The sequence below is a fragment of the Scyliorhinus torazame genome, chromosome 4, assembly GCF_047496885.1.
Source record: "Scyliorhinus torazame isolate Kashiwa2021f chromosome 4, sScyTor2.1, whole genome shotgun sequence".
NCBI lineage: Eukaryota > Metazoa > Chordata > Chondrichthyes > Carcharhiniformes > Scyliorhinidae > Scyliorhinus > Scyliorhinus torazame.
In genome coordinates, this window is record NC_092710.1 from 16,631,154 (window position 1) to 16,654,092 (window position 22,939).

General features: G+C 45.4%; 1 long non-coding RNA gene across 2 annotated transcripts in view; it reads right to left on the reverse strand.

Annotated features, from left to right (window-relative positions):
* Positions 1-776: 776 nt before the first annotated feature.
* Positions 777-22,939, reverse strand: part of LOC140410133 (uncharacterized) — a 60,506-nt gene continuing 38,343 nt past the window's right edge. For both annotated transcript variants that reach the window (XR_011940509.1, XR_011940508.1), the window contains one exon: positions 777-1,743. This is a non-coding gene — a long non-coding RNA (uncharacterized lncRNA). The remainder of the gene's footprint in view (positions 1,744-22,939) is intronic.

Below are 22,939 nucleotides of genomic sequence, written 5' to 3' on the forward strand. Positions count from 1 at the left end.
CTCGCCCCCCGCCCCGCCCACCCCCAAAAAAATTAGAGGGCTGTAACCTCCCCCCCCCCCCACCCCCCCCCCCCCCTATCGAGAGATTCGTAACACCCACCTCGATGAGATGATCCTGAGGGAAGTGACAAAGCGGGGCCTAGTTCTCAGGAAAAGCCTAACGTACATGTGCTGCCAACATGGCGATCCCTCCCTGACATTCACCCGAGTGCAGCGCTCACAGGCCCTCTCCATATTCCCGTGCCAAAGCCACGGCGATCGAAACGGTGGAAAAGGGGGGGGGGAGTGACAAAAGAATGAGGGAGATGTGAATAATTCCTGGGAACCGCCCCGAGATTCACCTCGCGCCCGTCTCTCTTCCCCCTATTCAAATCTGCGTTCACGTCTCCGCACGAACGCGTGGTTAATGACCGTGACACCCCAGCCACCAGCTCGGGTGTCCCATTTCCCCCCCCCCCCCAAAACGTTCTGACGAAATTTAGCGTCCCTCAAAGTGCAGTGGGGAACTTGGGTCTCCCAAACGCGCGAGCGCGCGAGGGGCTTTAGTGTCACTGATTTCATGTCTGATTCCTCCGCCCCCCCCCCCCACCACCCCCCCCCCCCCCCCCCACCACCCCCCCCCCCCCACCACCCCCCCCAACTACCGCCCGTTCGGGAGGCAAGACGAGGGAAGCACGGGTGCCGCCCTGCACGCCTCGCAGTCCCCCTACCTCTCAGAAGCAGGGAGAATCCACCTTGCACACCCCCCACCCCCCCTTCTCCCTCCCCACAACAAACGGGAAATCGAGGCGCGGGGTCCCTCGCAGTGCGGGGTTTTTTTGTTTGTTGCGGGAGGGAGCAGGGCTCGCAGCTTCGCACAGAGGGCCCTGAAAGAGTTTTGGGCACCCAGTTAAGAGCCCTAGGGTGGGGGGGGGGGGGGGCGGTGGAAGAAAGAGAAGAGACCGATACCGAAAGCAAGCGACCCCCCACACCCCCAGAAAGACCCCGGCGTAGGGGGGGGGGGGGCGGAAGGAAGAAATAAACCCAGAGAACCATTAAATCCCAACAGCACAGCATCACCCAACTCCATGGCAAAGATAGCAAATAAATCATGTTGGCCCCTTCCCCACCCCCCTCCAGAGCATGACTCCCAGGGAGCGCTAGAAACGGCCCCTCCCCACCCCTACGGGACACAGCAGGCAGGAAACATCTCCGGATTTGAACACACGCCCCCCCCCTCCCCCACACTACGTCGTCCCACATTGTTGGACAGGCGAAGGGAGAAAGGTCACGAGGAGCAACCCAACCGGGAGGCGAGGGGCTGGAGGAGAGGGGGGTGGAGGAGACGGGGGGGGGGGGGGGGGGGGGGGGGGGGGAGGGTGGGGGGGGGGAGGGGAGGGTGCGTGAACGAAGGACGCTCCGCAACCGCTCAACTGTTTGACGCCACACCCTCTCATCCACCGACCGCCCCCCCCCCCCCCCCACCTCACTCCACCAACCCCAATTTATCCCGAATATAATATTTATATTTTTAAAAAGACAATTCTTCAGTAGAAAGGGCGGTTGTCCTTCGACGGGCGTCTTTTGAGATGTTCGCACAGGAGAATGAGGTTGCTCACTACTGCCACAAACGTTACCAGAGTCAATATATATTTATATATATATATATATATACTTTACATATATATATATATGTTAAAAAAAAAATCAGAATAGGCAGTGGCATTTTCACCAGTCAGTCCGTTCAAAGATGGATTATTCATTCTGAAAAGGAGCAAAGAAAAAAACCAATCAGACCCGATCACAGTGAAGTCGCCAACAAGATACAGCATTGGGTTACTGGACTAATAATCCAGGGCACAGCAGTGTCGGGGTTATGTTACTGGACTAATAATCCAGGGTACAGCAGTGTAGGGGTTATGTTACTGGACTAATAATCCAGGGTACAGCAGTGTAGGGGATATGTTACTGGACTAATAATCCAGGATACAGCAGTGTAGGGGATATGTTACTGGACTAATAATCCAGGGTACAGCAGTGTAGGGGTTATGTTACTGGGCAATAATCCAGGATACAGCAGTGTAGGGGTTATGTTACTGGGCAATAATCCAGGATACAGCAGTGTAGGGGTTATGTTACTGGACTAATAATCCAGGGTACAGCAGTGTAGGGGATATGTTACTGGACTAATAATCCAGGATACAGCAGTGTAGGGGATATGTTACTGGACTAATAATCCAGGGTACAGCAGTGTAGGGGTTATGTTACTGGGCAATAATCCAGGATACAGCAGTGTAGGGGTTATGTTACTGGACTAATAATCCAGGGTACAGCAGTGTAGGGGTTATGTTACAGGACTAATAATCCAGGGTACAGCAGTGTAGGGGTTATGTTACTGGACTAATAATCCAGGGTACAGCAGTGTAGGGGTTATGTTACTGGACTAATAATCCAGGATACAGCAGTGTAGGGGATATGTTACTGGACTAATAATCCAGGATACAGCAGTGTAGGGGATATGTTACTGGACTAATAATCCAGGGTACAGCAGTGTAGGGGTTATGTTACTGGGCAATAATCCAGGATACAGCAGTGTAGGGGTTATGTTACTGGACTAATAATCCAGGGTACAGCAGTGTAGGGGTTATGTTACAGGACTAATAATCCAGGGTACAGCAGTGTAGGGGTTATGTTACTGGGCAATAATCCAGGGTACAGCAGTGTAGGGGTTATGTTACACGACTAATAATCCAGGGGACAGCAGTGTAGGGGTTATGTTACTGGACCAATAATCCAGGATACAGCAGTGTAGGGGTTATGTTACTGGACTAATAATCCAGGATACAGCAGTGTAGGGGTTATGTTACTGGACTAATAATCCAGGGTACAGCAGTGTAGGGGATATGTTACTGGACTAATAATCCAGGGTACAGCAGTGTAGGGGTTATGTTACTGGACTAATAATCCAGGGTACAGCAGTGTAGGGGTTATGTTACTGGACTAATAATCCAGGATACAGCAGTGTAGGGGATATGTTACTGGACTAATAATCCAGGATACAGCAGTGTAGGGGATATGTTACTGGACTAATAATCCAGGGTACAGCAGTGTAGGGGTTATGTTACTGGGCAATAATCCAGGATACAGCAGTGTAGGGGTTATGTTACTGGACTAATAATCCAGGGTACAGCAGTGTAGGGGTTATGTTACAGGACTAATAATCCAGGGTACAGCAGTGTAGGGGTTATGTTACTGGGCAATAATCCAGGGTACAGCAGTGTAGGGGTTATGTTACACGACTAATAATCCAGGGGACAGCAGTGTAGGGGTTATGTTACTGGACCAATAATCCAGGGTACAGCAGTGTAGGGGTTATGTTACAGGACTAATAATCCAGGATACAGCATTGTAGGGGTTATGTTACAGGACTAATAATCCAGGATACAACATTGTAGGGTTTATGTTACAGGACTAATAATCCAGGGGACAGCAGTGTAGGGGTTATGTTACAGGACTAATAATCCAGGGGACAGCAGTGTAGGGGTTATGTTACAGGACTAATAATCCAGGGGACAGCAGTGTAGGGGTTATGTTACAGGACTAATAATCCAGGGGACAGCAGTGTAGGGGTTATGTTACAGGACTAATAATCCAGGGTACAGCAGTGTAGGGGTTATGTTACAGGACTAATAATCCAGGGGACAGCAGTGTAGGGGTTATGTTACAGGACTAATAATCCAGGGGACAGCAGTGTAGGGGTTATGTTACTGGACCAATAATCCAGGGTACAGCAGTGTAGGGGTTATGTTACAGGACTAATAATCCAGGGTACAGCAGTGTAGGGGATATGTTACTGGACCAATAATCCAGGGTACAGCAGTGTAGGGGTTATGTTACTGGACTAATAATCCAGGGTACAGCAGTGTAGGGGTTATGTTACTGGACTAATAATCCAGGGTACAGCAGTGTAGGGGATATGTTACTGGACTAATAATCCAGGATACAGCAGTGTAGGGGTTATGTTACAGGACTAATAATCCAGGGTACAGCAGTGTAGGGGTTATGTTACTGGACTAATAATCCAGGGTGCAGCAGTGTAGGGGTTATGTCACTGGACTAATAATCCAGGGTACAGCAGTGTAGGGATATGTTACAGGACTAATAATCCAGGGTACAGCAGTGTAGGGATATGTTACTGGACTAATAATCCAGGGTACAGCAGTGTAGGGGTTATGTTACTGGACTAATAATCCAGGGTACAGCAGTGTAGGGGTTATGTTACTGGGCTAATAATTCAGGGTACAGCAGTGTAGGGGTTATGTTACTGGGCTAATAATTCAGGGTACAGCAGTGTAGGGGTTATGTTACTGGACTAATAATCCAGGATACAGCAGTGCAGGGGTTATGTTACTGGGCTAATAATTCAGGGTACAGCAGTGTAGGGGTTATGTTACTGGACTAATAATCCAGGGTACAGCAGTGTAGGGGATATGTTACTGGACTAATAATCCAGGGTACAGCAGTGTAGGGGTTATGTTACTGGACCAATAATCCAGGGTACAGCAGTGTAGGGGTTATGTTACAGGACTAATAATCCAGGGTACAGCAGTGTAGGGGATATGTTACTGGACCAATAATCCAGGGTACAGCAGTGTAGGGGTTATGTTACAGGACTAATAATCCAGGGTACAGCAGTGTAGGGGTTATGTTACTGGACTAATAATCCAGGGTGCAGCAGTGTAGGGGTTATGTCACTGGACTAATAATCCAGGTACAGCAGTGTAGGGATTATGTTACTGGGCAATAATCCAGGGTACAGCAGTGTAGGAGATATGTTACTGGACTAATAATCCAGGATACAGCAGTGTAGGGGTTATGTTACTGGGCAATAATCCAGGGTACAGCAGTGTCGGGGTTATGTTACTGGACTAATAATCCTGGGTACAGCAGTGTTGGGGTTATGTTACAGGACTAATAATCCAGGGTACAGCAGTGTAGGGGTTATGTTACTGGGCAATAATCCAGGGTACAGCAGTGTAGGGGTTATGTTACAGGACTAATAATCCAGGGGACAGCAGTGTAGGGGTTATGTTACTGGACCAATAATCCAGGGTACAGCAGTGTAGGGGTTATGTTACAGGACTAATAATCCAGGATACAGCATTGTAGGGGTTATGTTACAGGACTAATAATCCAGGATACAGCATTGTAGGGTTTATGTTACAGGACTAATAATCCAGGGGACAGCAGTGTAGGGGTTATGTTACAGGACTAATAATCCAGGATACAGCAGTGTAGGGGTTATGTTACAGGACTAATAATCCAGGGGACAGCAGTGTAGGGGTTATGTTACAGGACTAATAATCCAGGGGACAGCAGTGTAGGGGTTATGTTACTGGACCAATAATCCAGGGTACAGCAGTGTAGGGGTTATGTTACAGGACTAATAATCCAGGGTACAGCAGTGTAGGGGATATGTTACTGGACCAATAATCCAGGGTACAGCAGTGTAGGGGTTATGTTACTGGACTAATAATCCAGGGTACAGCAGTGTAGGGGTTATGTTACTGGACTAATAATCCAGGGTACAGCAGTGTAGGGGATATGTTACTGGACTAATAATCCAGGATACAGCAGTGTAGGGGTTATGTTACAGGACTAATAATCCAGGGTACAGCAGTGTAGGGGTTATGTTACTGGACTAATAATCCAGGGTGCAGCAGTGTAGGGGTTATGTTACAGGACTAATAATGCAGGGTACAGCAGTGTAGGGGTTATGTCACTGGACTAATAATCCAGGGTACAGCAGTGTAGGGATATGTTACAGGACTAATAATCCAGGGTACAGCAGTGTAGGGATATGTTACTGGACTAATAATCCAGGGTACAGCAGTGTAGGGGTTATGTTACTGGACTAATAATCCAGGGTACAGCAGTGTAGGGGTTATGTTACTGGGCTAATAATTCAGGGTACAGCAGTGTAGGGGTTATGTTACTGGACTAATAATCCAGGATACAGCAGTGCAGGGGTTATGTTACTGGGCTAATAATTCAGGGTACAGCAGTGTAGGGGTTATGTTACTGGACTAATAATCCAGGGTACAGCAGTGTAGGGGATATGTTACTGGACTAATAATCCAGGGTACAGCAGTGTAGGGGTTATGTTACTGGACCAATAATCCAGGGTACAGCAGTGTAGGGGTTATGTTACAGGACTAATAATCCAGGGTACAGCAGTGTAGGGGATATGTTACTGGACCAATAATCCAGGGTACAGCAGTGTAGGGGATATGTTACTGGACTAATAATCCAGGGTACAGCAGTGTAGGGGTTATGTTACTGGACTAATAATCCAGGGTGCAGCAGTGTAGGGGTTATGTCACTGGACTAATAATCCAGGGTACAGCAGTGTAGGGTTATGTTACTGGACTAATAATCCAGGGTACAGCAGTGTAGGGATATGTTACTGGACTAATAATCCAGGGTACAGCAGTGTAGGGGTTATGTTACTGGGCTAATAATTCAGGGTACAGCAGTGTAGGGGTTATGTTACTGGACTAATAATCCAGGATACAGCAGTGCAGGGGTTATGTTACTGGACTAATAATCCAGGGTACAGCAGTGTAGGGGTTATGTTACAGGACTAATAATCCAGGGTACAGCAGTGTAGGGGTTATGTTACTGGACTAATAATCCAGGATACAGCAGTGTAGGGATTATGTTACTGGACTAATAATCCAGGGTACAGCAGTGTAGGGGTTATGTTACTGGACTAATAATCCAGGGTACAGCAGTGTAGGGGTTATGTTACTGGACTAATAATCCAGGGTACAGCAGTGTAGGGGTTATGTTACTGGACTAATAATCCAGGGTACAGCAGTGTAGGGGACATGTTACTGGACTAATAATCCAGGATACAGCAGTGTCGGGGTTATGTTACTGGACTAATAATCCAGGGTACAGCAGTGTAGGGGTTATGTTACTGGACTAATAATCCAGGATACAGCAGTGTCGGGGTTATGTTACTGGACTAATAATCCAGGGTACAGCAGTGTAGGGGTTATGTTACTGGACTAATAATCCAGGGTACAGCAGTGTAGGGGACATGTTACTGGACTAATAATCCAGGGTACAGCAGTGTAGGGGCTATGTTTCTGGACTAATAATCCAGGGTACAGCAGTGTAGGGGTTATGTTACTGGACTAATAATCCAGGGTACAGCAGTGTAGGGGTTATGTTACTGGACTAATAATCCAGGGTACAGCAGTGTAGGGGACATGTTACTGGACTAATAATCCAGGGTACAGCAGTGTAGGGGTTATGTTACTGGACTAATAATCCAGGGTACAGCAGTGTAGGGGCTATGTTACTGGACTAATAATCCAGGGTACAGCAGTGTAGGGGTTATGTTACTGGACTAATAATCCAGGGTACAGCAGTGTAGGGGACATGTTACTGGACTAATAATCCAGGGTACAGCAGTGTAGGGGTTATGTTACTGGACTAATAATCCAGGGTACAGCAGGGATGGGGTGATGTTACTGGACTAATAATCCAGGGTACAGCAGTGTAGGGGTTATGTTACTGGACTAATAATCCAGGGTACAGCAGTGTAGGGGACATGTTACTGGACTAATAATCCAGGGTACAGCAGTGTAGGGGTTATGTTACTGGACCAATAATCCAGGGTACAGCAGTGTAGGGGTTATGTTACAGGACTAATAATCCAGGGTACAGCAGTGTAGGGGATATGTTACTGGACCAATAATCCAGGGTACAGCAGTGTAGGGGATATGTTACTGGACTAATAATCCAGGGTACAGCAGTGTAGGGGTTATGTTACTGGACTAATAATCCAGGGTGCAGCAGTGTAGGGGTTATGTCACTGGACTAATAATCCAGGGTACAGCAGTGTAGGGATATGTTACAGGACTAATAATCCAGGGTACAGCAGTGTAGGGATATGTTACTGGACTAATAATCCAGGGTACAGCAGTGTAGGGGTTATGTTACTGGACTAATAATCCAGGGTACAGCAGTGTAGGGGTTATGTTACTGGGCTAATAATTCAGGGTACAGCAGTGTAGGGGTTATGTTACTGGACTAATAATCCAGGATACAGCAGTGCAGGGGTTATGTTACTGGGCTAATAATTCAGGGTACAGCAGTGTAGGGGTTATGTTACTGGACTAATAATCCAGGATACAGCACTGTAGGGGTTATGTTACTGGACTAATAATCCAGGGTACAGCAGTGTAGGGATATGTTACTGGACTAATAATCCAGGGTACAGCAGTGTAGGGGTTATGTTACTGGGCTAATAATTCAGGGTACAGCAGTGTAGGGGTTATGTTACTGGACTAATAATCCAGGATACAGCAGTGCAGGGGTTATGTTACTGGACTAATAATCCAGGGTACAGCAGTGTAGGGGTTATGTTACAGGACTAATAATCCAGGGTACAGCAGTGTAGGGGTTATGTTACTGGACTAATAATCCAGGATACAGCAGTGTAGGGATTATGTTACTGGACTAATAATCCAGGGTACAGCAGTGTAGGGGTTATGTTACTGGACTAATAATCCAGGGTACAGCAGTGTAGGGGTTATGTTACTGGACTAATAATCCAGGGTACAGCAGTGTAGGGGTTATGTTACTGGACTAATAATCCAGGGTACAGCAGTGTAGGGGACATGTTACTGGACTAATAATCCAGGATACAGCAGTGTCGGGGTTATGTTACTGGACTAATAATCCAGGGTACAGCAGTGTAGGGGTTATGTTACTGGACTAATAATCCAGGATACAGCAGTGTCGGGGTTATGTTACTGGACTAATAATCCAGGGTACAGCAGTGTAGGGGTTATGTTACTGGACTAATAATCCAGGGTACAGCAGTGTAGGGGACATGTTACTGGACTAATAATCCAGGGTACAGCAGTGTAGGGGCTATGTTTCTGGACTAATAATCCAGGGTACAGCAGTGTAGGGGTTATGTTACTGGACTAATAATCCAGGGTACAGCAGTGTAGGGGTTATGTTACTGGACTAATAATCCAGGGTACAGCAGTGTAGGGGACATGTTACTGGACTAATAATCCAGGGTACAGCAGTGTAGGGGTTATGTTACTGGACTAATAATCCAGGGTACAGCAGTGTAGGGGCTATGTTACTGGACTAATAATCCAGGGTACAGCAGTGTAGGGGTTATGTTACTGGACTAATAATCCAGGGTACAGCAGTGTAGGGGACATGTTACTGGACTAATAATCCAGGGTACAGCAGTGTAGGGGTTATGTTACTGGACTAATAATCCAGGGTACAGCAGGGATGGGGTGATGTTACTGGACTAATAATCCAGGGTACAGCAGTGTAGGGGTTATGTTACTGGACTAATAATCCAGGGTTCAGCAGTGTAGGGGATATGTTACTGGACTAATAATCCAGGGTACAGCAGTGTAGGGGACATGTTACTGGACTAATAATCCAGGGTACAGCAGTGTAGGGGTTATGTTACTGGACTAATAATCCAGGATACAGCAGTGTAGGGGTTATGATACTGGACTAATAATCCAGGATACAGCAGTGTAGGGGTTATGTTACTGGACTAATAATCCAGGGTACAGCAGTGTAGGGGTTATGTTACTGGACTAATAATCCAGGGTACAGCAGTGTAGGGGATATGTTACTGGACTAATAATCCAGGGTACAGCAGTGTAGGGGATATGTTACTGGACTAATAATCCAGGGTACAGCAGTGTAGGGGACATGTTACTGGACTAATAATCCAGGGTACAGCAGTGTAGGGGTTATGTTACTGGACTAATAATCCAGGGTACAGCAGTGTAGGGGTTATGTTACTGGACTAATAATCCAGGGTACAGCAGTGTAGGGGTTATGTTACTGGACTAATAATCCAGGGTACAGCAGTGTAGGGGTTATGTTACTGGACTAATAATCCAGGGTACAGCAGTGTAGGGGACATGTTACTGGACTAATAATCCAGGGTACAGCAGTGTAGGGGTTATGTTACTGGACTAATAATCCTGGGTACAGCAGTGTAGGGGTTATGTTACTGGACTAATAATCCAGGGTACAGCAGTGTAGGGGTTATGTTACTGGACTAATAATCCAGGGTACAGCAGTGTAGGGGTTATGTTACTGGACTAATAATCCAGGATACAGCAGTGTAGGGGATATGTTACTGGACTAATAATCCAGGGTACAGCAGTGTAGGGGATATGTTACTGGACTAATAATCCAGGATACAGCAGTGTGGGGTTATGTTACTGGACTAATAATCCAGGGTACAGCAGTGTAGGGGATATGTTACTGGACTAATAATCCAGGGTACAGCAGTGTAGGGGATATGTTACTGGACTAATAATCCAGGGTACAGCAGTGTAGGGGATATGTTACTGGACTAATAATCCACGATACAGCAGTGTAAGGGTTATGTTACTGGACTAATAATCCAGGGTACAGCAGTGTAGGGGATATGTTACTGGACTAATAATCCAGGGTACAGCAGTGTAGGGGTTACGCTACTGGACTAATAATCCAGGATACAGCAGTGTAAGGGTTATGTTACTGGACTAATAATCCAGGGTACAGCAGTGTAGGGGCTATGTTACTGGACTAATAATCCAGGGTACAGCAGTGTAGGGGTTATGTTACTGGACTAATAATCCAGGGTACAGCAGTGTAGGGGTTATGTTACTGGACTAATAATCCAGGGTACAGCAGTGTAGGGGATATGTTACTGGACGAATAATCCAGGGTACAGCAGTTTAGGGGTTATGTTACTGGACTAATAATCCAGGATACAGCAGTGTAGGAGTTATGTTACTGGACTAATAATCCAGGATACAGCAGTGTAGGGGTTATGTTACTGGACTAATAATCCAGGGTGCAGCAGTGTAGGGGTTATGTTACTGGACTAATAATCCAGGGCACAGCAGTGTAGGGAATATCTTACTGGACTAATAATCCAGGGTACAGCAGTGTAGGGGTTATGTTACTGGACTAATAATCCAGGGTACAGCAGTGTAGGGGTTATGTTACTGGACTAATAATCCAGGGTGCAGCAGTGTAGGAGATATGTTACTGGACTAATAATCCAGGGTACAGCAGTGTAGGGGTTATGTTACTGGACTAATAATCCAGGATACAGCAGTGTAGGGGTTATGTTACTGGACTAATAATCCAGGGTACAGCAGTGTAGGGGTTATGTTACTGGACTAATAATCCAGGGTACAGCAGTGTAGGGATTATGTTACTGGACTAATAATCCAGGATACAGCAGTGTAGGGGTTATGTTACTGGACTAATAATCCAGGGTACAGCAGTGTAGGGGCTATGTTACTGGACTAATAATCCAGGGTACAGCAGTGTAGGGGTTATGTTACTGGACTAATAATCCAGGGTACAGCAGTGTAGGGGACATGTTACTGGACTAATAATCCAGGGTACAGCAGTGTAGGGGTTATGTTACTGGACTAATAATCCAGGGTACAGCAGTGATGGGGTGATGTTACTGGACTAATAATCCAGGGTACAGCAGTGTAGGGGTTATGTTACTGGACTAATAATCCAGGGTTCAGCAGTGTAGGGGATATGTTACTGGACTAATAATCCAGGGTACAGCAGTGTAGGGGACATGTTACTGGACTAATAATCCAGGGTACAGCAGTGTAGGGGTTATGTTACTGGACTAATAATCCAGGATACAGCAGTGTAGGGGTTATGATACCGGACTAATAATCCTGGATACAGCAGTGTAGGGGTTATGTTACTGGACTAATAATCCAGGGTACAGCAGTGTAGGGGTTATGTTACTGGACTAATAATCCAGGGTACAGCAGTGTAGGGGATATGTTACTGGACTAATAATCCAGGGTACAGCAGTGTAGGGGATATGTTACTGGACTAATAATCCAGGGTACAGCAGTGTAGGGGACATGTTACTGGACTAATAATCCAGGGTACAGCAGTGTAGGGGTTATGTTACTGGACTAATAATCCAGGGTACAGCAGTGTAGGGGACATGTTACTGGACTAATAATCCAGGGTACAGCAGTGTAGGGGTTATGTTACTGGACTAATAATCCAGGGTACAGCAGTGTAGGGGCTATGTTACTGGACTAATAATCCAGGGTACAGCAGTGTAGGGGTTATGTTACTGGACTAATAATCCAGGGTACAGCAGTGTAGGGGACATGTTACTGGACTAATAATCCAGGGTACAGCAGTGTAGGGGTTATGTTACTGGACTAATAATCCAGGGTACAGCAGGGATGGGGTGATGTTACTGGACTAATAATCCAGGGTACAGCAGTGTAGGGGTTATGTTACTGGACTAATAATCCAGGGTTCAGCAGTGTAGGGGATATGTTACTGGACTAATAATCCAGGGTACAGCAGTGTAGGGGACATGTTACTGGACTAATAATCCAGGGTACAGCAGTGTAGGGGTTATGTTACTGGACTAATAATCCAGGATACAGCAGTGTAGGGGTTATGATACTGGACTAATAATCCAGGATACAGCAGTGTAGGGGTTATGTTACTGGACTAATAATCCAGGGTACAGCAGTGTAGGGGTTATGTTACTGGACTAATAATCCAGGGTACAGCAGTGTAGGGGATATGTTACTGGACTAATAATCCAGGGTACAGCAGTGTAGGGGATATGTTACTGGACTAATAATCCAGGGTACAGCAGTGTAGGGGACATGTTACTGGACTAATCATCCAGGGTACAGCAGTGTAGGGGTTATGTTACTGGACTAATAATCCAGGGTACAGCAGTGTAGGGGACATGTTACTGGACTAATAATCCAGGGTACAGCAGTGTAGGGGTTATGTTACTGGACTAATAATCCAGGGTACAGCAGTGTAGGGGTTATGTTACTGGACTAATAATCCAGGGTACAGCAGTGTAGGGGTTATGTTACTGGACTAATAATCCAGGGTACAGCAGTGTAGGGGTTATGTTACTGGACTAATAATCCAGGGTACAGCAGTGTAGGGGACATGTTACTGGACTAATAATCCAGGGTACAGCAGTGTAGGGGTTATGTTACTGGACTAATAATCCTGGGTACAGCAGTGTAGGGGTTATGTTACTGGACTAATAATCCAGGGTACAGCAGTGTAGGGGTTATGTTACTGGACTAATAATCCAGGGTACAGCAGTGTAGGGGTTATGTTACTGGACTAATAATCCAGGATACAGCAGTGTAGGGGATATGTTACTGGACTAATAATCCAGGGTACAGCAGTGTAGGGGATATGTTACTGGACTAATAATCCAGGATACAGCAGTGTGGGGTTATGTTACTGGACTAATAATCCAGGGTACAGCAGTGTAGGGGATATGTTACTGGACTAATAATCGAGGGTACAGCAGTGTAGGGGTTACGTTACTGGACTAATAATCCAGGATACAGCAGTGTAGGGGTTACGCTACTGGACTAATAATCCAGGATACAGCAGTGTAAGGGTTATGTTACTGGACTAATAATCCAGGGTACAGCAGTGTAGGGGCTATGTTACTGGACTAATAATCCAGGGTACAGCAGTGTAGGGGTTATGTTACTGGACTAATAATCCAGGGTACAGCAGTGTAGGGGTTATGTTACTGGACTAATAATCCAGGGTACAGCAGTGTAGGGGATATGTTACTGGACGAATAATCCAGGGTACAGCAGTTTAGGGGTTATGTTACTGGACTAATAATCCAGGATACAGCAGTGTAGGAGTTATGTTACTGGACTAATAATCCAGGATACATCAGTGTAGGGGTTATGTTACTGGACTAATAATCCAGGGTGCAGCAGTGTAGGGGTTATGTTACTGGACTAATAATCCAGGGCACAGCAGTGTAGGGAATATCTTACTGGACTAATAATCCAGGGTACAGCAGTGTAGGGGTTATGTTACTGGACTAATAATCCAGGGTACAGCAGTGTAGGGGTTATGTTACTGGACTAATAATCCAGGGTGCAGCAGTGTAGGAGATATGTTACTGGACTAATAATCCAGGGTACAGCAGTGTAGGGGTTATGTTACTGGACTAATAATCCAGGATACAGCAGTGTAGGGGTTATGTTACTGGACTAATAATCCAGGGTACAGCAGTGTAGGGGTTATGTTACTGGACTAATAATCCAGGGTACAGCAGTGTAGGGATTATGTTACTGGACTAATAATCCAGGATACAGCAGTGTAGGGGTTATGTTACTGGACTAATAATCCAGGGTACAGCAGTGTAGGGGCTATGTTACTGGACTAATAATCCAGGGTACAGCAGTGTAGGGGTTATGTTACTGGACTAATAATCCAGGGTACAGCAGTGTAGGGGACATGTTACTGGACTAATAATCCAGGGTACAGCAGTGTAGGGGTTATGTTACTGGACTAATAATCCAGGGTACAGCAGTGATGGGGTGATGTTACTGGACTAATAATCCAGGGTACAGCAGTGTAGGGGTTATGTTACTGGACTAATAATCCAGGGTTCAGCAGTGTAGGGGATATGTTACTGGACTAATAATCCAGGGTACAGCAGTGTAGGGGACATGTTACTGGACTAATAATCCAGGGTACAGCAGTGTAGGGGTTATGTTACTGGACTAATAATCCAGGATACAGCAGTGTAGGGGTTATGATACCGGACTAATAATCCAGGATACAGCAGTGTAGGGGTTATGTTACTGGACTAATAATCCAGGGTACAGCAGTGTAGGGGTTATGTTACTGGACTAATAATCCAGGGTACAGCAGTGTAGGGGATATGTTACTGGACTAATAATCCAGGGTACAGCAGTGTAGGGGATATGTTACTGGACTAATAATCCAGGGTACAGCAGTGTAGGGGACATGTTACTGGACTAATAATCCAGGGTACAGCAGTGTAGGGGTTATGTTACTGGACTAATAATCCAGGGTACAGCAGTGTAGGGGACATGTTACTGGACTAATAATCCAGGGTACAGCAGTGTAGGGGTTATGTTACTGGACTAATAATCCAGGGTACAGCAGTGTAGGGGTTATGTTACTGGACTAATAATCCAGGGTACAGCAGTGTAGGGGTTATGTTACTGGACTAATAATCCAGGGTACAGCAGTGTAGGGGTTATGTTACTGGACTAATAATCCTGGGTACAGCAGTGTAGGGGACATGTTACTGGACTAATAATCCAGGGTACAGCAGTGTAGGGGTTATGTTACTGGACTAATAATCCTGGGTACAGCAGTGTAGGGGTTATGTTACTGGACTAATAATCCAGGGTACAGCAGTGTAGGGGATATGTTACTGGACTAATAATCCAGGGTACAGCAGTGTAGGGGATATGTTACTGGACTAATAATCCAGGGTACAGCAGTGTAGGGGATATGTTACTGGACTAATAATCCAGGGTACAGCAGTGTAGGGGTTACGTTACTGGACTAATAATCCAGGATACAGCAGTGTAGGGGTTACGCTACTGGACTAATAATCCAGGATACAGCAGTGTAAGGGTTATGTTACTGGACTAATAATCCAGGGTACAGCAGTGTAGGGGCTATGTTACTGGACTAATAATCCAGGGTACAGCAGTGTAGGGGTTATGTTACTGGACTAATAATCCAGGGTACAGCAGTGTAGGGGTTATGTTACTGGACTAATAATCCAGGGTACAGCAGTGTAGGGGATATGTTACTGGACGAATAATCCAGGGTACAGCAGTTTAGGGGTTATGTTACTGGACTAATAATCCAGGATACAGCAGTGTAGGAGTTATGTTACTGGACTAATAATCCAGGATACAGCAGTGTAGGGGTTATGTTACTGGACTAATAATCCAGGGTGCAGCAGTGTAGGGGTTATGTTACTGGACTAATAATCCAGGGCACAGCAGTGTAGGGAATATCTTACTGGACTAATAATCCAGGGTACAGCAGTGTAGGGTTTATGTTACTGGACTAATAATCCAGGGTACAGCAGTGTAGGGGTTATGTTACTGGACTAATAATCCAGGGTGCAGCAGTGTAGGAGATATGTTACTGGACTAATAATCCAGGGTACAGCAGTGTAGGGGTTATGTTACTGGACTAATAATCCAGGGTACAGCAGTGTAGGGGTTATGTTACTGGACTAATAATCCAGGGTGCAGCAGTGTAGGAGATATGTTACTGGACTAATAATCCAGGGTACAGCAGTGTAGGGGTTATGTTACTGGACTAATAACCCAGGATACAGCAGTGTAGGGGTTATGTTACTGGACTAATAATCCAGGGTACAGCAGTGTAGGGGTTATGTTACTGGACTAATAATCCAGGGTACAGCAGTGTAGGGATTATGTTACTGGACTAATAATCCAGGATACAGCAGTGTAGGGGTTATGTTACTGGACTAATAATCCAGGGTACAGCAGTGTAGGGGATATGTTACTGGACTAATAATCCAGGGTACAGCAGTGTAGGGGATATGTTACTGGACTAATAATCCAGGATACAGCAGTGTAGGGTTTATGTTACTCGACTAATAATCCAGGGTACAGCAGTGTACGGGCTATGTTACTGGACTAATAATCCAGGGTACAGCAGTGTAGGGGTTATGTTACTGGACTAATAATCCAGGGTACAGCAGTGTAGGGGTTATGTTACTGGACTAATAATCCAGGGTACAGCAGTGTACGGGCTATGTTACTGGACTAATAATCCAGGGTACAGCAGTGTAGGGGTTATGTCACTGGACTAATAATCCAGGGTGCAGCAGTGTAGGGGTTATGTTACTGGACTAATAATCCAGGGTGCAGCAGTGTAGTGGATATGTTACTGGACTAATAATCCAGGGTACAGCAGTGTAGGGGATATGTTACTGGACTAATAATACAGGATACAGCAGTGTAGGGGTTATGTTACTCGACTAATAATCCAGGGCACAGCAGTGTAGGGGTTATGTTACTGGACTAATAATCCAGGGTACAGCAGTGTAGGGGTTATGTTACTGGACTAATAATCCAGGATACAGCAGTGTAGGGATTATGTTACTGGACTAATAATCCAGGGTACAGCAGTGTAGGGGTTATGTTACTGGACTAATAATCCAGGGTACAGCAGTGTAGGGGTTATGTTACTGGACTAATAATCCAGGATACAGCAGTGTAGGGATTATGTTACTGGACTAATAATCCAGGGTACAGCAGTGTAGGGGTTATGTTACTGTACTAATAATCCAGGGTACAGCAGTGTAGGGGTTATGTTACTGGACTAATAATCCATGGTACAGCAGTGTAGCGGTTATGTTACTGGACTAATAATCCAGGGTACAGCAGTGTAGGGGTTATGTTACTGGACTAATAATCCAGGGTACAGCAGTGTAGGGGTTATGTTACTGGACTAATAATCCAGGGTTCAGCAGTGTAGGGGATATGTTACTGGACTAATAATTCAGGGTACAGCAGTGTAGGGGTTATGTTACTGGACTAATAATCCAGGGTACAGCAGTGTAGGGAATATGTTACTGGACTAATAATCCAGGATACAGCAGTGTAGGGGTTATGTTACTTGACTAATAATCCAGGGCACAGCAGTGTAGGGGTTATGTTACTGGACTAATAATCCAGGGTACAGCAGTGTAGGGGTTATGTTACTGAACTAATAATCAAGGGTACAGCAGTGTAGGGATATGTTACTGGAATAATAATCCAGGGTGCAGCAGTGTAGGGGTTATGTTACTGGACTAATAATCCAGGGTACAGCAGTGTAGGGGATATATTACTGGACTAATAATCCAGGGTACAGCAGTGTAGGGGATATGTTACTGGACTAATAATCCAGGATACAGCAGTGTAGGGGTTATGTTACTTGACTAATAATCCAGGGCACAGCAGTGTAGGGGTTATGTTACTGGACTAATACTCCAGGGTACAGCAGTGTAGGGGTTATGTTACTGGACTAATACTCCAGGGTACAGCAGTGTAGGGGTTATGTTACTGGACTAATAATCCAGGGCACAGCAGTGTAGGGGTTATGTTACTGGACTAATACTCCAGGGTACAGCAGTGTAGGGGTTATGTTACTGGACTAATACTCCAGGGTACAGCAGTGTAGGGGTTATGTTACTGGACTAATAATCCAGGGGACAGCAGTGTAGGGGATATGTTACTGGACTAATAATCCAGGGTACAGCAGTGTTGGGGTTATGTTACTGGACTAATAATCCAGGATCCAGCAGTGTAGGGGTTATGTTACTGGACTATTAATCCAGGGTGCAGCAGTGTAGGGGTTATAATACTGGACTAATAATCCAGGATACAGCAGTGTAGGGGTTAATTTACTGGACTAATAATCCAGGGTACAGCAGTGTAGGGGTTATGTTACGGGACTAATAATCCAGGATACAGCAGTGTAGGGGTTATGTTACGGGACTAATAATCCAGGATACAGCAGTGTAGGGGCTATGTTACTGGACTAATAATCCAGGGTACAGCAGTGTAGGGGTTATGTTACAGGACTAATAATCCAGGTACAGCAGTGTAGGGATATGTTACAGGACTAATAATCCAGGGTACAGCAGTGTAGGGATATGTTACTGGACTAATAATCCAGGGTACAGCAGTGTAGGGGTTATGTTACTGGACTAATAATCCAGGGTACAGCAGTGTAGGGGTTATGTTACTGGGCTAATAATTCAGGGTACAGCAGTGTAGGGGTTATGTTACTGGACTAATAATCCAGGATACAGCAGTGCAGGGGTTATGTTACTGGGCTAATAATTCAGGGTACAGCAGTGTAGGGGTTATGTTACTGGACTAATAATCCAGGGTACAGCAGTGTAGGGGATATGTTACTGGACTAATAATCCAGGGTACAGCAGTGTAGGGGTTATGTTACTGGACCAATAATCCAGGGTACAGCAGTGTAGGGGTTATGTTACAGGACTAATAATCCAGGGTACAGCAGTGTAGGGGTTATGTTACAGGACTAATAATCCAGGGTACAGCAGTGTAGGGGATATGTTACTGGACCAATAATCCAGGGTACAGCAGTGTAGGGGTTATGTTACAGGACTAATAATCCAGGGTACAGCAGTGTAGGGGTTATGTTACTGGACTAATAATCCAGGGTGCAGCAGTGTAGGGGTTATGTCACTGGACTAATAATCCAGGGTACAGCAGTGTAGGGATATGTTACAGGACTAATAATCCAGGGTACAGCAGTGTAGGGATATGTTACTGGACTAATAATCCAGGGTACAGCAGTGTAGGGGTTATGTTACTGGACTAATAATCCAGGGTACAACAGTGTAGGGGTTATGTTACTGGGCTAATAATTCAGGGTACAGCAGTGTAGGGGTTATGTTACTGGACTAATAATCCAGGATACAGCAGTGCAGGGGTTATGTTACTGGGCTAATAATTCAGGGTACAGCAGTGTAGGGGTTATGTTACTGGACTAATAATCCAGGATACAGCACTGTAGGGGTTATGTTACTGGACTAATAATCCAGGGTACAGCAGTGTAGGGATATGTTACTGGACTAATAATCCAGGGTACAGCAGTGTAGGGGTTATGTTACTGGGCTAATAATTCAGGGTACAGCAGTGTAGGGGTTATGTTACTGGACTAATAATCCAGGATACAGCAGTGCAGGGGTTATGTTACTGGACTAATAATCCAGGGTACAGCAGTGTAGGGGTTATGTTACAGGACTAATAATCCAGGGTACAGCAGTGTAGGGGTTATGTTACTGGACTGATAATCCAGGATACAGCAGTGTAGGGATTATGTTACTGGACTAATAATCCAGGGTACAGCAGTGTAGGGGTTATGTTACTGGACTAATAATCCAGGGTACAGCAGTGTAGGGGTTATGTTACTGGACTAATAATCCAGGGTACAGCAGTGTAGGGGTTATGTTACTGGACTAATAATCCAGGGTACAGCAGTGTAGGGGACATGTTACTGGACTAATAATCCAGGATACAGCAGTGTCGGGGTTATGTTACTGGACTAATAATCCAGGGTACAGCAGTGTAGGGGTTATGTTACTGGACTAATAATCCAGGATACAGCAGTGTCGGGGTTATGTTACTGGACTAATAATCCAGGGTACAGCAGTGTAGGGGTTATGTTACTGGACTAATAATCCAGGGTACAGCAGTGTAGGGGACATGTTACTGGACTAATAATCCAGGGTACAGCAGTGTAGGGGCTATGTTACTGGACTAATAATCCAGGGTACAGCAGTGTAGGGGTTATGTTACTGGACTAATAATCCAGGGTACAGCAGTGTAGGGATTATGTTACTGGACTAATAATCCAGGGTACAGCAGTGTAGGGGTTATGTTACTGTACTAATAATCCAGGGTACAGCAGTGTAGGGGTTATGTTACTGGACTAATAATCCATGGTACAGCAGTGTAGCGGTTATGTTACTGGACTAATAATCCAGGGTACAGCAGTGTAGGGGTTATGTTACTGGACTAATAATCCAGGGTACAGCAGTGTAGGGGTTATGTTACTGGACTAATAATCCAGGGTACAGCAGTGTAGGGGATATGTTACTGGACTAATAATTCAGGGTACAGCAGTGTAGGGGTTATGTTACTGGACTAATAATCCAGGGTACAGCAGTGTAGGGGATATGTTACTGGACTAATAATCCAGGATACAGCAGTGTAGGGGTTATGTTACTTGACTAATAATCCAGGGCACAGCAGTGTAGGGGTTATGTTACTGGACTAATAATCCAGGGTACAGCAGTGTAGGGGTTATGTTACTGAACTAATAATCCAGGGTACAGCAGTGTAGGGATATGTTACTGGAATAATAATCCAGGGTGCAGCAGTGTAGGGGTTATGTTACTGGACTAATAATCCAGGGTACAGCAGTGTAGGGGATATATTACTGGACTAATAATCCAGGGTACAGCAGTGTAGGGGATATGTTACTGGACTAATAATCCAGGATACAGCAGTGTAGGGGTTATGTTACTTGACTAATAATCCAGGGCACAGCAGTGTAGGGGTTATGTTACTGGACTAATACTCCAGGGTACAGCAGTGTAGGGGTTATGTTACTGGACTAATACTCCAGGGTACAGCAGTGTAGGGGTTATGTTACTGGACTAATAATCCAGGGCACAGCAGTGTAGGGGTTATGTTACTGGACTAATACTCCAGGGTACAGCAGTGTAGGGGTTATGTTACTGGACTAATACTCCAGGGTACAGCAGTGTAGGGGTTATGTTACTGGACTAATAATCCAGGGGACAGCAGTGTAGGGGATATGTTACTGGACTAATAATCCAGGGTACAGCAGTGTTGGGGTTATGTTACTGGACTAATAATCCAGGATCCAGCAGTGTAGGGGTTATGTTACTGGACTATTAATCCAGGGTACAGCAGTGTAGGGGTTATAATACTGGACTAATAATCCAGGATACAGCAGTGTAGGGGTTAATTTACTGGACTAATAATCCAGGGTACAGCAGTGTAGGGGTTATGTTACGGGACTAATAATCCAGGATACAGCAGTGTAGGGGTTATGTTACGGGACTAATAATCCAGGATACAGCAGTGTAGGGGCTATGTTACTGGACTAATAATCCAGGGTACAGCAGTGTAGGGGTTATGTTACAGGACTAATAATCCAGGTACAGCAGTGTAGGGATATGTTACAGGACTAATAATCCAGGGTACAGCAGTGTAGGGATATGTTACTGGACTAATAATCCAGGGTACAGCAGTGTAGGGGTTATGTTACTGGACTAATAATCCAGGGTACAGCAGTGTAGGGGTTATGTTACTGGGCTAATAATTCAGGGTACAGCAGTGTAGGGGTTATGTTACTGGACTAATAATCCAGGATACAGCAGTGCAGGGGTTATGTTACTGGGCTAATATTTCAGGGTACAGCAGTGTAGGGGTTATGTTACTGGACTAATAATCCAGGGTACAGCAGTGTAGGGGATATGTTACTGGACTAATAATCCAGGGTACAGCAGTGTAGGGGTTATGTTACTGGACCAATAATCCAGGGTACAGCAGTGTAGGGGTTATGTTACAGGACTAATAATCCAGGGTACAGCAGTGTAGGGGATATGTTACTGGACCAATAATCCAGGGTACAGCAGTGTAGGGGTTATGTTACAGGACTAATAATCCAGGGTACAGCAGTGTAGGGGTTATGTTACTGGACTAATAATCCAGGGTGCAGCAGTGTAGGGGTTATGTCACTGGACTAATAATCCAGGGTACAGCAGTGTAGGGATATGTTACAGGACTAATAATCCAGGGTACAGCAGTGTAGGGATATGTTACTGGACTAATAATCCAGGGTACAGCAGTGTAGGGGTTATGTTACTGGACTAATAATCCAGGGTACAACAGTGTAGGGGTTATGTTACTGGGCTAATAATTCAGGGTACAGCAGTGTAGGGGTTATGTTACTGGACTAATAATCCAGGATACAGCAGTGCAGGGGTTATGTTACTGGGCTAATAATTCAGGGTACAGCAGTGTAGGGGTTATGTTACTGGACTAATAATCCAGGATACAGCACTGTAGGGGTTATGTTACTGGACTAATAATCCAGGGTACAGCAGTGTAGGGATATGTTACTGGACTAATAATCCAGGGTACAGCAGTGTAGGGGTTATGTTACTGGGCTAATAATTCAGGGTACAGCAGTGTAGGGGTTATGTTACTGGACTAATAATCCAGGATACAGCAGTGCAGGGGTTATGTTACTGGACTAATAATCCAGGGTACAGCAGTGTAGGGGTTATGTTACAGGACTAATCATCCAGGGTACAGCAGTGTAGGGGTTATGTTACTGGACTAATAATCCAGGATACAGCAGTGTAGGGATTATGTTACTGGACTAATAATCCAGGGTACAGCAGTGTAGGGGTTATGTTACTGGACTAATAATCCAGGGTACAGCAGTGTAGGGGTTATGTTAC